Here is a 15,203-nt window from a genome sequence, read left to right as displayed (position 1 = left end):
AAAAAAAAAGAATGACCAGGAGAATGAGTTTCACCTGATAAGCAATAAAGACTTCGAAGTCAGTCAGTTTCACATTAGCTCAGTCCCCCAGAGCCCTCCCAGCTTGTGGTTTTTACCTTCATTAACCCTGCTGTTCAGGGTCGAGAGGTCTTTGGGGTATGAGCCCACTTTCCACTGCCTGCTTAAAATAAAGGACTTTCAAATCTTTTCTTTTTTTTTAAGATTTATTTATTTTCATTGCAAAGTCAGATATACAGAGAAGAGAGAGAGCAGAAGATATTCCATCCGCTGGTTCACTCCCCAAGTGGTCACAAGGGCCAGAACTGTGCCAATCTGAAGCCAGGAGCCCGGAGCCTCTTCCAGGTCTGCCACACAGGTAAAGGCACCCAAGATTTTGGGCCGTCCTTGATTGCTTTCAGAGGCCTCAAGCAGGGAGCTGGGTGGGAAGCAGGGCTGCCAGGATTAGAACCGGTGCCCAAATGGGATCCTGGCACATGCCAAGACGAGGACTTTAGCTGCTAGGCTACCATGCCAGGCCCCAGGACTTTCAAATCTTAATCAGTGTGTGGCATGCCTCTGTCTTGGTTCACTTGGGTACAATGTAACACCACTTTGCCCAGCTATTTGAACATTCTTTTGAAAACTCAGTGGAAGCTCCCATGACCCCGTAACCCTTGCAACCTACACACCTGCAAAGCCAGCACCAAGGCCTGCCCCCAGGGCTGGCTGCAGCTGGGCCCACTTGATGCCTGCCTACGGCCGGAGTCCTTGTGCAAGCCCTGAATGCTGCACTAGCCTGACAGAGAAGTGACTCCCAATGCAGTCTCAGGGAGACCTTGCCAAAAGCACCTCGATTTCACAGAACAATCCTGCTCTCGCTGGCCTCTGGGCTGTGACGGTAGCTGCAACCTGAAACTCTTTGAACTGCCTTTGGACCTTTTCTGTTTTGCCCATTAGCACAAGGCTTCCCTTCACCTGCACCAATCCCTTCAACAAGCCAAACTGTCTTGAAAAGCTTCCACTTCCTTTACCACGCGATGGATTTGCCCATTCGGTCCCTTCTGTCTGCTCCCGATTCACATGACAGAGCTTGCTCACGACAGGCAACAACACTCAAGCAACAGCAGCCGTACTTTGCTGCCTTGGAGTCCCCACTGAGCCAACAAGACACGCGCTCTTCCAGTCCAGCCCTCCAGCAAGTCTCAGGGTATGGAACCAGGTAATGTGGTTGCATTTAGCCCAGTTCCCAAGAGAATCCTCGTTTGCATCTGCGATACCATCAGCATGGCCTTTACAGTTCATGCTTTAAAAAAAATAAGAGATTTATTTATTTATATGAAAGGCAGAGTTACTGAGAGAGAAAGAAACAGATTAGAGATTTTGACCCAGTGGTTCATTCCCCAAATGGCTGCTTCGGCTGGGTCGGATCAGGCTGAAGCCAGGAACTTCATCTGGGCTTCCCATATGCCCCATTTTCCGCTGATTTCCCAGGTGCATTGGCAAGATGCTGGATCACAACTGGAGCAACCAGGACTAGACTTGGTGCTCACATGGGATGCAGGCAGTGGTTTACCATGCTGTACAGTAACATTTAAATCAGCACCCTAGGTTTCTGAGCCCTCATCAAAATTTGCTCTAACACTCAACTTACATTATTTTGGCTTTCTCTAGCTGGCTTCATCAAACTCTCCCAGCCTTGTGGCCCGGTACGATGGCCCTGTGGATAAATCTTCCCCTTGCAAGCGCTGGGATCCCACATAGGCAAAAACTCATGACCCTGCTGCTTCACTTGCCATCCGGCAACCCGCTTATACCCTGGGAAAGAAGCAAAGAATGGCCCAAAGCCTTGGGACCCTGGACCCATGTGGGAGACCCAGAAGAAGCTCCTGGCTCTTGGTTCTTGGCTTCGGATCGGCTTGTCTCCAACCATTGCGGCCACTTGGGGAGTGAACCAGTGGACAGATCCTTCTATAACTCCTTCTCTCTCTAAGTCTGCCTTTCCAATAAAAATAAATCTTAAAAACAAAATAATACAAATTCTTCCAAGCGCTTATCATTAACCAGCTCCACAGGCTGTTCTACTTCTAGTTACCAGTAGTAATAAACCTGCTCCTGAGTGCCAATGATCTGAACTAGCTTTCCATCACTATGACAAAGACTGACATGGGCACTTTGGGAGGAAGAAGGCCTATTTCGGAGCAGTAGCTCGCAGTCCAAGAGCAGGAAGTCCCTTTGGTGCAGCCTCTGGCAAGGCCAGCAGATGAGAGAGGAGTCATTGCAAGGGAGGCCAGGAGTGGAAACAGTGAACAGGTGGGACCACTAGGTGGAAGCCACTCCACCTGCCCCGCTGAATCATGGCTTAAGCATGGCCCATCAGACCCCCCCCGGATCAGAGCTTCACCCTCAGCACCACTAACTTTGGGCTCTGGGGTTTAAGCAGTGGGCTGAGTTGAGGAAGTACAGCATGTTCCAAGGTGTACACAGGAGAACTTTATTTAGCCAGATGTTCCAGGACCACGTTCCAGCTCTCCGCGCACTAACTGTGTGCCCTTGGGCAAGTTACCTCCCCTACCTGAGCCTCAGTCACTCATCTACAAACTGAACAAAATGTACTATCACTTCTGATGGTATCTTAGCTTGGGCTGCCACAACAAACTAACATAAGGGGGATGACTTCAACAATAAACATCTCAGGACCAGTGCCATAGCCTAGTGGTTAATGCTTGCCTTACATGTGCCAGGATCCCATATCGGTGCCAGTTCATATCTCAACTGCTCCTATCCAGCTCCCTGCTTGTGGTGTGAGGAAAAGTAGAGAGGATGGCCCAAAGCCTTGGGACCCTGCACCTATGTGGGAGACCCCGAAGAAGCTCCTGGCTCCTGGCTTTGGACCAGCTTAGTTCCAACCTTTGCAGCCACATGGGGAGTAAACCAGTGAATGGTAGACCTTTCTCTCTGTTTCTCCTTCTCTCTGTATATCTGCCTTTCCAATAAAAACAAATAAATCTGCCGGAGTCCAGCTCCAGCCTGGGTTTCGGAACTCAGGAAGGGTGCGTGGACAAGGCGCAGAAAGAAAGAGACGGACCACTAGGATTCCATGATGATAGTGGACACGGCAATAAAGCCATCTGCTTTATTTATACAGAATCAGTTAAACTCTGGCTCAGACTTTCCACGTCATGGTCAAGTGGGTGTTTCTAAGGACAACCATGCCATCTGCTTTATCCAAAAACAACAGAAATTCCTGCTACAATCCTTATCCTACAACCTAATCTTGTATCACAAAGGAGAACCTAAAGATTAAGGAAAGAATGAAACCGTAAACACAGGTCCCTTGATTAGCATAAGGTCAATGGGGACAGCCAAAACAGTAGGAATAATGGAAGGCCCTTTTGTAAGACATTATCATTGACATTAACCTCCAAGTTCACATTGTGTAAAAAGCCAGTCTCACAATAGCGAAAATGCCTGGACAGATTAGAATTCTTCCGCTGAGCCGGCATAGTAGGCACAGCGAATGTCCAAGCGAAAAGCACTGACACACGGAGACCATGATGGTGGTAGAAGTGCTGGGAGCCGTCTGCTCCAAAGCCTCTTTGTTACATATTATCTCCTCTTCCCCCCAAGTCCATTAACAGGACAATAGGACGTCAATGAGTCTGCAAAGGCCAGGTGCTACTGCCTTAGGCCTGATTCCTGAGTGCTCAGCTAAAGCAATGTAAATCAGCTCCACAGCCCACAACATAAATCTTTAAAAAACAAACAAACAATAAACATCTCTAGAAACTGGAAAACCCAAGATCATGGTTTACCAACATAGCTGGATTCCTGTGAGCGCCCTCCACTTCAACTTGTTAATTGTGTTTTAAGCTGTGCAAAGAGAGCTAGAGACCTCTCTGGGTTTCTTTCTGTAAATGTTTTAACCGCATTCATGAAGGCTGCACCCTCCAGTCCTACTCACTTCCTGAGGCCCCACCTCCCCACACCACAATGGGGAAAAGATTAAGCATGCACAGGACCGTCCCCTGTCACCAACACAGCCCCGCTCACTGACCAGGGACCAGATCCTGCTGAGGACTAACAGAGCAGACAGACTGTGGAGTTGGTTAGATAATGCAACGAGAAAATTCCTAGGAAGTGAAAGCGCGGGTCAGAGTGAAACAATTCAATTGCTACCACTAAAATAAGCTATAATAATAAACCAACAACAGAAGGACTTTGTCTCGTGCAACAGAAATTACCCCCACAAAGCACACCCACCTAATTTCCACAGGCACACACCTAAGTCCTTGCATGCTTTATGATCTTATAAAACAGGAGTATGGATTAATCTTTGCGTCATTACATTCTCTCATTAGAATAGCCCTGCAGGCTGCTAGAATAGCCTAGGAAAAACAGATATGGCTTCAAACAAATTACATCAGTCTTCCAGAAAGAAGCCAACAATTCAGCCAAGTCAGTTCTCCAACTTTTCCCTTTTCATAAACTTAGACGAATGCTTGTGTGTACCGCCCTTCACATTTGTCAGTTCCAACTGTAATAACCCATTATCCCAAGATTAGTCTTCACAAAGATGTGATTTCCACAGTAGTCTCAATCTTGCTATCTTAAAATAAAACATCACTTTCTGAAACAAATCCAGTGTAATCTAAACATCACAGTAACGTTATACTCTCCATTATTCACTTTAAAAAAACATAAACTAGCCTTCCTTTAATATTCAGAAACATGGCAATATTCCTGTCATTTTTTTTTTTAAAGACTTATTATTATTGGAAAGCCGGGTAACAGAGAGGAGGAGAGACAGAGAGGAAGATCTTCCGTCCGATGATTCACTCCCCAAGTGAGCCGCAACGGGCCGGTGCGTGCCGATCGGAAGCCGGGAACCTGGAACCTCTTCCGGGTCTCCCACACAGGTGCAGGGTCCCAAAGCTTTGGGCCGTCCTCAACTGCTTTCCCAGGCCACAAGCAGGGAGCTGGATGGGAAGTGGAGCAGCTGGGACTAGAACCAGCGCCCATATGGGATCCCGGCGCGTTCAAGGTGAGGACTTTTAGCCACTAGGCCACGCCGCCGGGCCCTATTCCTGTCATTTTTAATGTACATGTGTATCCTTCCTCCAGAGAAATACCGTGATATATTTTTATGCTTGAAGATCTATTATTGAATCATCTATTTATTGATACAGATATTTAAATTAATAAGTTTTAAATTTCCTTCGGTCAGTTATGGTGCAATGGGTTAAGCCACCATCCTCAATGTCATTACCCCACGTGGGTGCCATTTCATATCCTGGTTGTTCTGCTTTCAATTACACTCCCTGCTAATGTGCATAGGAAAGCAATGAAAGTGGTCCAAGTCCTTGGGCCCCTGCTCCCATGTGGAAGACCAGAATGGAGCGCCAGGCTCCTGGCTTCAGCCTGGTCCTGCCCTAGTCAATGCAGCCATTTGGGGAGTGAAAAAGCAGATGCAAGATCTCTCTGTAACTCCGCCTTTCAAATAAATGAGTGACTCCATTCCCTCTCTTTCTATAATCTGCCTATCAAAACATAATTTTTCTTAATAAAAATGCTAGGGGGAAAAAGCCCATCCCTCAGACCAGACTAAGCAAGGCTGCAACACCTGTGCGCTGCATGTGGACTAGATCAGGGAAAAGCCAGGCTGGGCTGATTATTCCTGCGGGTGCAAGCATAAATTAGAGTGGGTGAGAGATGTTTGGGCTTAGCCGCAGCATCAGCTGGCAGAAGCTGGCACTGGGGACTAATTCTGTCAAGTCAAACCACAGAACCACCTGAAGAGCGCATAAACCAGGACTGAGAGAGACCTGGGAGGGAAAAAGTGGGTTCCCCCTTCTTAGGTCACTACTCCCGCGGGAGGGCATGAAAACCAAAACGGGGGCTGGGGTGGCTAGACAGAGAGGCACTCAACAACATCCGTGAGGGCTGGATGGTTGAGTTGGTTAGATGGAACTAAGCTTTAATACCCATTAACAAGTACAAGAGCCAAATGGGATGGGGGACAGACTGGTCTACTGCTACACATACTGGCTAACCAGGGTAGGGGGCAGGCCTGGTGGGGTTATTGTAGGTCGCCCCGACTAGGCTGCAGCTCCCACTGGTTGATGTAAGGGCCGAGTATGTCCTGAACAGAACCAGACTGGACTGCAACACCCATTGGTTCCAGTGCAACTCGGGACTGAAAACGGAACCAACCCAGCAACTGAAACCACCAGCTGATCGGGGTGATGGACTGTGCCGGGCCCTGTGCTTGCTAGAACATACAAGAATCTGGTCTGGGAATACCTCAAAGTTTCTTTGGAGATCTCCCCAATCGAACTGCTGGACTCAGAACTCTAGCCAAGAAAAGACAGAAGACAGACAAGTCAATCAACCACCTCAGCTATATGTTGGCAACGAAATATGGGGCAAACGGAGACTTTATGATGGACCATATCAATCAGTGGATGACCTCATCGAGCGAAACTGGCAGCAATTCATAACTGGAGAACTATTAAAACCACTTGAGCAAATATCTCAGAGCATGCCCCACATCCGGGACTTGGGGTGGGCGGGAAACCGGGTGGGGCTCCTCCATCAATATCCCCCTTTACCTCAGAGACATGATGGAAACAATATGGACATAATAGTATTACCCACTTCCCTATACCCCCTGAACCTTTTTTTTAACCGTAATTAACTATGTAAAGACAATACAATAAAATAAATAAATAAATAAAAAGAAAAAGCCCGTCCCTTCTTGGTCTGGAAACTTCCTAGGAGAAGGGCACGGGGTAGCGTATGGAGGCTCAATTTTCAGGGTCTCTGCTTGGGTCGGAGAAGCGAAGCTCAGATAAAATTTCTTTGTGCCCATGCAAGGCTTGGGAGATCCCCAAAACAAAGGCCTTAGCTGTTCCTCAGCTCCCTTGCTTACACTTCATAGCCCCTTATGAGGCAGCTCCACAACCCCCACCCCTGCCACACAGGATTTCTCTGCATCCACGGTGATAGGCTGGCTGTTTGACACAGCACTTACGCTGCTTGGGAGGCCTGCATCTCACATGGCACCACCCATTTTCCCACGCCAGCTCCGCTTCAGATTCCAGATGCGATGACAGCTCAAGTGCTTGCATCCCTGACACCCATGTGAGAACCGCGGAGTTCTCCGGTCCAAGCCACCGCAGGTATATGAAACATCAACCAGAGAATAGCAACGCATTTGCTCTCTCCCATCTTTTTCTGTATGTGTGAAATTAAAACGATCTTACTAATAGGATGTTATTCCTACCAACACACATCCACAAGCCTCCCCAAGATACCGTGATAAGCTGCCCCACCACTCAGAAAGGTTTCAGTAATTTCCTCCCCACCAAAGGTTACTGAGGTATAACTGACATAACTCCATCTACTGAAGGCATACCAAGTGAGATTCAATGTGTATACTTGTATATATGGCAAGGCAATTACCATAATCAAGTTGATTAGCTTATCTATTACTATCACCTTTCAGTTACAACTTTTTCTGTATGGTGAGAACATTCAAGATCAACTCTAGGATCCTGCATCGTGATGCAACAGGTTAAGCCACTGCTTTTGAAAATGTACATCCCAGGGGCCAGTACAGTGGCACAGTAAGCTAAACCTCCGCCTGCGGCACCAGCATCTCATATGGGTGCCATTCTTGTTCGAGCTGCTCCATTTCCAATCCCAGCTTTGTGCTTCTAGCCTGGGTAAGCAGCAGAAGACAGCTGACGCCTTTGGGCCCCTGCACCCATGTAAGGAGACACAAGGGAAGCTCCTAGATCCTAGCTTCAGATTGGCTCAGCTTCTGGTCATTGGAGCTATTTAGGGAGTGATCCGGCAAATAGAAGACCTCTCTTTTCATTCTTTCTGTAACTCTGCCTTTCAAATAATGTGTGTGTGTGTATATATATATATATAAAATATTTATTTTTAAATATATATAAAACATATAAATATATATAAACATAAATAAATATAAATGAATAATAAATATAAACAAATTCAAATAAATAAACATAAATTTAAATAAATATATAAAAATAAATATAAATATATATATTGTGTATATATATATATATATATATATATTAAAAGAAAAGGAGGGAGGGAGCGAAGGAAGGAAGGAAGAAAAGGAAGCAAGAAAACAAACAGGCATTCCCATATAGGAGTGCTGGCTTGAGTTCTGGCTGCTGTTCCCAAAGCAGCTCCCTGTAATGTGTGTGGGAGGACAGCAGATGATGGGCCACATATCTGGGCCCATATCATCCTTGCGGGGGACCCAGGAGTTCCTGGCTTCACTCTGGCTATCTCCAGCTGTTGTAGCTTACTGGGGAATGAACAAGTGGATGGAAGATCTCTGTCTCTCTATCAAATAGGTAATTTTTAAAAACTCAACTCTAGCAAACATCAAGAATTAAACATGCTTTTATTAACTAATGTCACCATGCTGTACATTACAATCCTAGAATTTATTCACTTTTAAAATATTTATTTTCATCGGAAAGGCAGATATACAGAAAGAAGAAACAGAGAGAAAGGTTTTCCATCTGCTGGTTCACTCCCCAAGTGGCTGCAAAGATTGGAGCTGAGCTGGTTCGAAGCCAGGAGCCAGGAGCTCTTATGGGTCTCCCACGCAGGTATGGGGTTCCAAAGCTTTGGGCCATCCTCCACTTTATTTTCCAGGCCACAAGCAGGCAGTTGCATGGGAAGTGGAACACCAGGACAAAATCCGGTGCTCACATGAGATGCTAGCACTTGTAGGTAGAGGATTAGCCAATTGAGTCACCACACTGGCCCTGAATGTATTCATTTTGTAAAAACATTTGTGCTGGGCCCAGCACAGTGGCCTAACGGCTAAAGTCCTCACCTTGAACACACCGAGATCCCATATGGCCACTGGTTCTAATCCCGGCAGCTCCGCTTCCCATCCAGCTCCCTGCTTGTGGCCTGGGAAAGCAGTCGAGGATGGCCCAAAGCCTTGAGACCCTGCACCTGCATGGGAGACCCAGAGGAGGTTCCTGGCTCCTGGCTTCGGATCAGCGCAGCACCAGCTGTAGTGGTCAGTTGGGGAGTGAATCACTGGATGGAAGATCTTCCTGTCTCTCCTCCTCTCCCTATATATATCTGACTTTGCAATAAAAATAAATAAATCTTTTTTTTAAAAATTGTGCTTTGACCAGCATCTCTCCACTTCATCCACCCTCCAATTCTAAGTAGGCGTTTGACTCGGAGTCCAAGTTGAGCTTTTCAGATTCCACAAACAATTGCCATGTTGTCTTTGTCCTGTCTGTTTCACCTAACACAATGCTCTGGAAGTTCATCCATGCTTGGCTCCATCATCATTGGAAATGACACAACTCCCTTTCTTTTTATGGCTGAATAGTATTCCATTTCATGTGTCAGGCTTTCTTCGCCCATGAATCTGCCAATGTATTCTTCGGTTGTTTCCACTCTTGGTGCCATAGTTTCTTATTACTATAATACCCAGACTATTTAGGAAGCAAAGTTTGTTTCAGCTTGATGCAGCATCTGTGGGGGCAATGGAAGGTGAGCTGAATGCAGAGAAGGGTCAGAGCCAGGACGGGAGAGGATGGATGGGCCAACTAAGGCTCATCCGTCTAGGAATTACCTCCAGTGCCCCCAGTGACTGAACAGCCTCCTAGGCCAACCTCCAGGGCACTAGTGATAGACTCAAACCTCCCTGGCCCTAGCACCAGCAAGTCCTCACTTGGGTTCAATGTGTACATGAAGCAAAGAGCATATGATGTTCACTACACAGCACTTGGCTCTTGTGACTCATTCATTTTTTTTCAAGTATATAATCAAAAACAGAATTGCTGGATCATACAGTCATCCTATTTTTTATTATTCTTATTTTTTTATGTTGAAGGGCAGCATAGCAGATCTTCCATTGGCTGGTTCACTTCTCAAATACTCACAGATAGCCAGGGCAGGACCAGGCTGAAGCCAGGAGACTGCGATTTCATCTGGCTTTTCCACGTGGATGGCAGGGGCGTAAGCCGTCATCTGCTACTTCCCAGAGTGCATTAGCAAGAAGCTGAATTCAAAGCAGAGGTGGGACCAAGCTCAGGATCTCCAATAAGGGTAGCAGGTGTCACATCCGTTCGCTTTAACCACAATGCCCACCCTATTTTTATTGTTGAGATCTCAATACTATTTACAATAACAGTTCTATTAGTTCACACTATTAATATACAAAGGCGCCTTTTTTCCATATCTAACACTTGTCTTTTTGTTACTACTCAACCTGATGGATGTGGTCATTGATCTTAAGCCCCTTTTCATATGCCTTTGGTTCTTTGTACAAGGAAACAGACAGGTGTTTGATGTAGCATTTAAACTGCCAATTGGGATGCCTGCACCCCTTATTGGAGCCTGAATTTGAGTCCTAGGCTTCTTGTACATGGTTCAACCTGGAATGGCTCAAGTAGTCTTGCAACTCACTCTTCTTGAACTTGTAATTTCTATCTCCATTCTTTTTACAACTCACAAGGGGCCAGAGTTGTGGCGTAGTGAGTTAGGCTGTGGCTTGGGGCACTAACACCCCAGAGTGATGGTTTGAGTCTGAGCTACCCCACTTCTGATCCAGTTTCCTACTAATGTGCCTGGGAAGGAAGCAGAGGATGGCCCAAGTACTTAGGTACCTGCCACCTATGTAGAGTGTCTGGCTCCTATTTCAGCCTGACCCAGCCCCTGCTGCTGTGGCCATTGGGGGAGTAAACCAGGAAATGAGAGATATCTTGCTCTCTCCCTCAGCCACTCTGTCTTCAATACATAAGGCTTTTAAAATCAGTTCTTACTGAGCAAAATCTCAAGAACCCCTCTCTCCATCCAGGAAGTTGAAGTTGAGGCTAATTACTTAGTCTCCCTGATTAGGAGCTCAACAAGAGGTTCTCTGGGGCCCTAGCCTTTGTCACTTCATTAATTTAGGTGTGAATAGAAGAAAAAAGAAAAACCTTATCACTAAGGAAATTTTGAGTTTTCTCAGAATAAAGATCAAACATATTTCTATTTTGCCACTTTTAAGTATATTATACCCCACTTTAAGCAAGTTGCAATAAATTTAGGGTACCTTTTACTCTGGCTAACTCAGCCTGACTCCCACCACGTGACCCTGCTGGGACTCTGTTGAATGCTCCCAATGAGTGGTGTCCACTCCAGTAGCTGAGAACACAACCCCAGCCTGAGCTCCAGGAACTGATGCTAACTGCTCCCTAGTCCTGCCTCCCAGGGTCTCTGCAATCTCCTGAAGCCCCCTCAACGATCTCCCATTCACACTTCTCCAGGACTTCCTGCACACAGCCCCTTGCTCTATGGTGTCCACCTCTTGAACTCGGCAGGTTGACTGTTTGGGATTCTTTCTGCAGTTTAGTCTGAGAAGTGCCTCTGTTATGAATTTAACTTTTCTCTTCAAACAGTGAAATCCTCAAATCCCACTGGATACACCTGTCAATAAAAGTCTTCAGGGAGGGAATGCAAACAAGGCCCAAACAGCTGCATCACCATCAAAAACCAGCCTTCTCAGCACCTGATCCTGGGACTCCAAGCCTCCAGATTTCTGCCACTTACCAAAGGCACAAAACGAGAGATCTTTCACCTACTGGTTCACTCTTCAAATAGCTGAAAAAGCCAGGACAGAATCAGGAGCCTGGAATTCCAACCTGTTCTCCCACATGGTGGCATAAGCCCAGCTCTTCACGCCTTCGTGCTGCTCTCTGAGGCAGTGACCAGGGAGCCGAATTGAAGGGAGAGCAGCTGGGACTCAAACTAGTGCCCACATTGGATCCTGTCAACTCAAGCTGTGGTTTAAACCAGCATGCTACAACACTGGCCCAATTTCTGGTACTCAGACCACCAAAAATAACAAAATTTACGGCATCATTAGTAGGAGAAACTCTGGACCACATTGTGTAGTTGCTCTCTGTTGCCCAACTGGAGTTGTTTCAAACATCTGGTCTACCTCCAGTTGTTTACATTAGTAGGGTGTATCGGGTCCTATTATACACAGGGTTACCCTTTGCAGCACTGCATTCTTTAAAAATAATTATTATTTTTGATATTCCAAAGAATGGAGAAAAAAAAAACATGATTTGTTAAAATCCCATCACAAAGCGCCTGTGATAAAACTCCAGTCACTACCCATAATTCAAGTGCATCCAGGACAACCCGGCTGGAGTGCACTTGAGCACTGTAAACATATCAGGCAGACAAACCTAAGTGGCAACAAGACTTCAAATCTCAGTAAGGTAAGAGCTCTAGAACCTACGTGTACTCGTAATAAATGAGAACATGGAGTTTCTGTTTCAGTTCAAGAGGACAATCATACCATTTTCCTTGAAATTACTAAGGGAATATTAGTCCCCTGATGAGCATCTAGGATCGGTGTCCTTTCTGAAACCAATACTCACAGGACATAAAACACACTGTCACTAGGGACTAAAGTCAAGATTGACATGGTTACAAAGGGCAAGGATGACTTCTCAGAAAAACAACAGTCCCACTAGACCTCAAAGCACTTTCACTGCACTGAATTTCATGTTCTCATGTGAAGAGGGTTGGCTTACTAGCTAACCATCCAAAAACAGACACCAAAAGGAATACCCAGGGGCTAAAAGCAAAATTCTGAATGTGCCACTTCAGATTTGAAGGTAATTCAAAGACAGTCCAAGTCCCAGCATGGCACTGAATCTAAAAATAAAACTCAGGAATACAAACAGAATAGATGTCAACACAAAAGGTAAGGCTGCATTGTGTTGGAACTGAATAAATTAGTAAGTTACAAATCCGACCTCCGACTACTGAAGGTCTGATGCTATCAGAACTCCAGGACAACGCTTCTGTTAGAACCTTCGCCACCTCTCCTCCCTCTTCTGCCTCCAAGATCTTTAGTTCAGCCTTTAAGAGCCAGCTCTGAATTTACAGCTAGTCTGCCAAGAACCATGCTTTGGCTAGAATCTGTAGAATACAGCCATTTCCTCCACTCAGCTCTCATGGCCCTCAAGCATCTGTCTCAACTCACCCTCCTACTCTCCTCCCCTGCAGGTGACCCCTGCCTCCACCCCTACCCACAGGCAAGGTGCAGCCCCCTTTCCTTGAAGCCCCACACCTCCACTTCAGTGCTTTATCTCACCTTACAGTGCTGCTCCTGCCGTGCAGCCATCTTCGTTCACTGAAGACCCTGCCTGCAAGGGTGCAGAGCGGGCGCTCAACTGTACTTCTGTACCACCACTTACCACTACAGTATAAGCTCTCTGGATACAAGGATCTTATTCCACGTCTTCACAACTACTACTCCCGCACACAGTGATTCAGCACATAGAAATCCCCCCCAAAAAAGGTTTCTAAAAAGCTAGATGGAAAAGCTGCCTTTGAAGAAGTAGGATTTCCAACAGAACTTTCAGATTGGGATCTGCTTGGTCCTCAGCACAAATTCCAAAGTTCTCTTCACCCTCATCAACCTAAGAACAGGCAGCAGCCCAGAGGATTAGCAGGCTGCTTTCATTGTTGCAAGATACTTCTCAGCTCTTCTGGTCTGGAATGTCAGTCACCTCTTATGACTTATTAACACAACTGCCTCGGTAGAAACATACACAGAAAGAACCCAGAGTCAGCCTTTTTTCTTTTCTCTCTCTTTTTTTTTTTTGGACAATCTTATTTCAAAGCTGCAAAAGCCTAATGGTTTGTATATCAGACAAGCTAAAATGCAAGGCTGGTACCACCAGTCTGTGGTCCACTGTACCACAGTGGACCAAGATGCAGCAGACGTGTAACTCAGCCTAAAAGGACCTTTGGCATACTTGACTTTTATAGAATGGTGGCCTGGTAGGGACACTCGGCTGACACAGAATGGATCATTAACAGTCTTCCCAATGGACCGGACCTAACACCAGTCTGTATTTGCCTTCAAGACACACGCTCATTTCTATGTGTCTTTCTGAACCTCATGGAAAAAGAAGAGAGGGATTAGGGAAATAAAGGCTCAGCTGAAGTTTGGCCAAAAAGGGAAAAGAATTTATTTTGTTTCTCTCCACAGTTCAGATAGTGTGTTTCTCAGGAATTCTGGAAACTGGAGTTAAAAATGGACAGCAATGTACGCTGTGCCTCTCTGCTCTGCTCCAGCAGACAGCCCACAGAGCTGCCGCCACTTCAGCAACACAGAAGCACAAGTGGACCATAATAAGGCTTGAGAAGTCGTTTAAGTTTCGAGAGTCAGGATGAGGTGAAACGGTGAACATGGGATGGGGTAAGAAGCCATTAAATCAACATAGCAGTTAGTGACAATGCAAAGTTTCCTATGTAACATCACCATGGAACATGCTCTAATATAGATTTAATTCCACAAAGTAGGAATTCCTTTCACATCAGCATTATAAAAGTTTATTTTCACAATTCTAAAGAGGTAAGTCCCCAAACTTTACAATTCCTCACTTATTTCTCCAAAAAGATATTAAAAAATAAATAAATAAAAAGCTTCAGAATATCAAACCATGTTTAAAAATCCTGTGGGCTAATGTTAAAATATGAATTATCTTAAATTATGACAATAATGGAATGTTGGCCAGTTAATCAAAGTTCCAATCTAACATTCAAAACAAGAAAGATCACTGGGATCCCATTACATTGTAAATCACTGTAAAGGCTGATCAACTGTTATCATTAATAATCCTACTGCCTGAAGCAACTAATGCCATTTATATCCCAAAGCATACTTGTCTTGCACATTTTACAAACTGAGGTAAAGCCATGTTTTACTAGCATTTTTATTAACATGATGAACAATTTCTTCCATAACGGGCAATATACTAAAAAGTCCAATAACATTAGCCAACCTGCTGGCATGTTCTGTGGACTTCTAATTAATACACTAGTGCACATACATGTAGAAACCATACAGTTATACCAATTTATAAGCAACAAATTAAATCGTTAGGAATATAAATTCAAATGTTTTATCAATTTATAAGCAATACATTTAAAATGTTAGGAATATAATAAAACTACATTATAAATAGCTTACTTTCCATAGTTTAACATTTTTTATTCATGTCTCCCACTAGACTTTCTTCACTTAAGGTCTAGATTTAAATATGGCTAAACATAAAAGCAAAGGGTGACAACAAAATAGCTGAATTTTAGCAGTGTCTAAGTCACTTAAAGCTATTCTT

This window comes from Ochotona princeps, chromosome 3, assembly GCF_030435755.1.
Source record: "Ochotona princeps isolate mOchPri1 chromosome 3, mOchPri1.hap1, whole genome shotgun sequence".
NCBI classification, from domain to species: domain Eukaryota; kingdom Metazoa; phylum Chordata; class Mammalia; order Lagomorpha; family Ochotonidae; genus Ochotona; species Ochotona princeps.
This window is presented reverse-complemented; position numbering follows the sequence as displayed.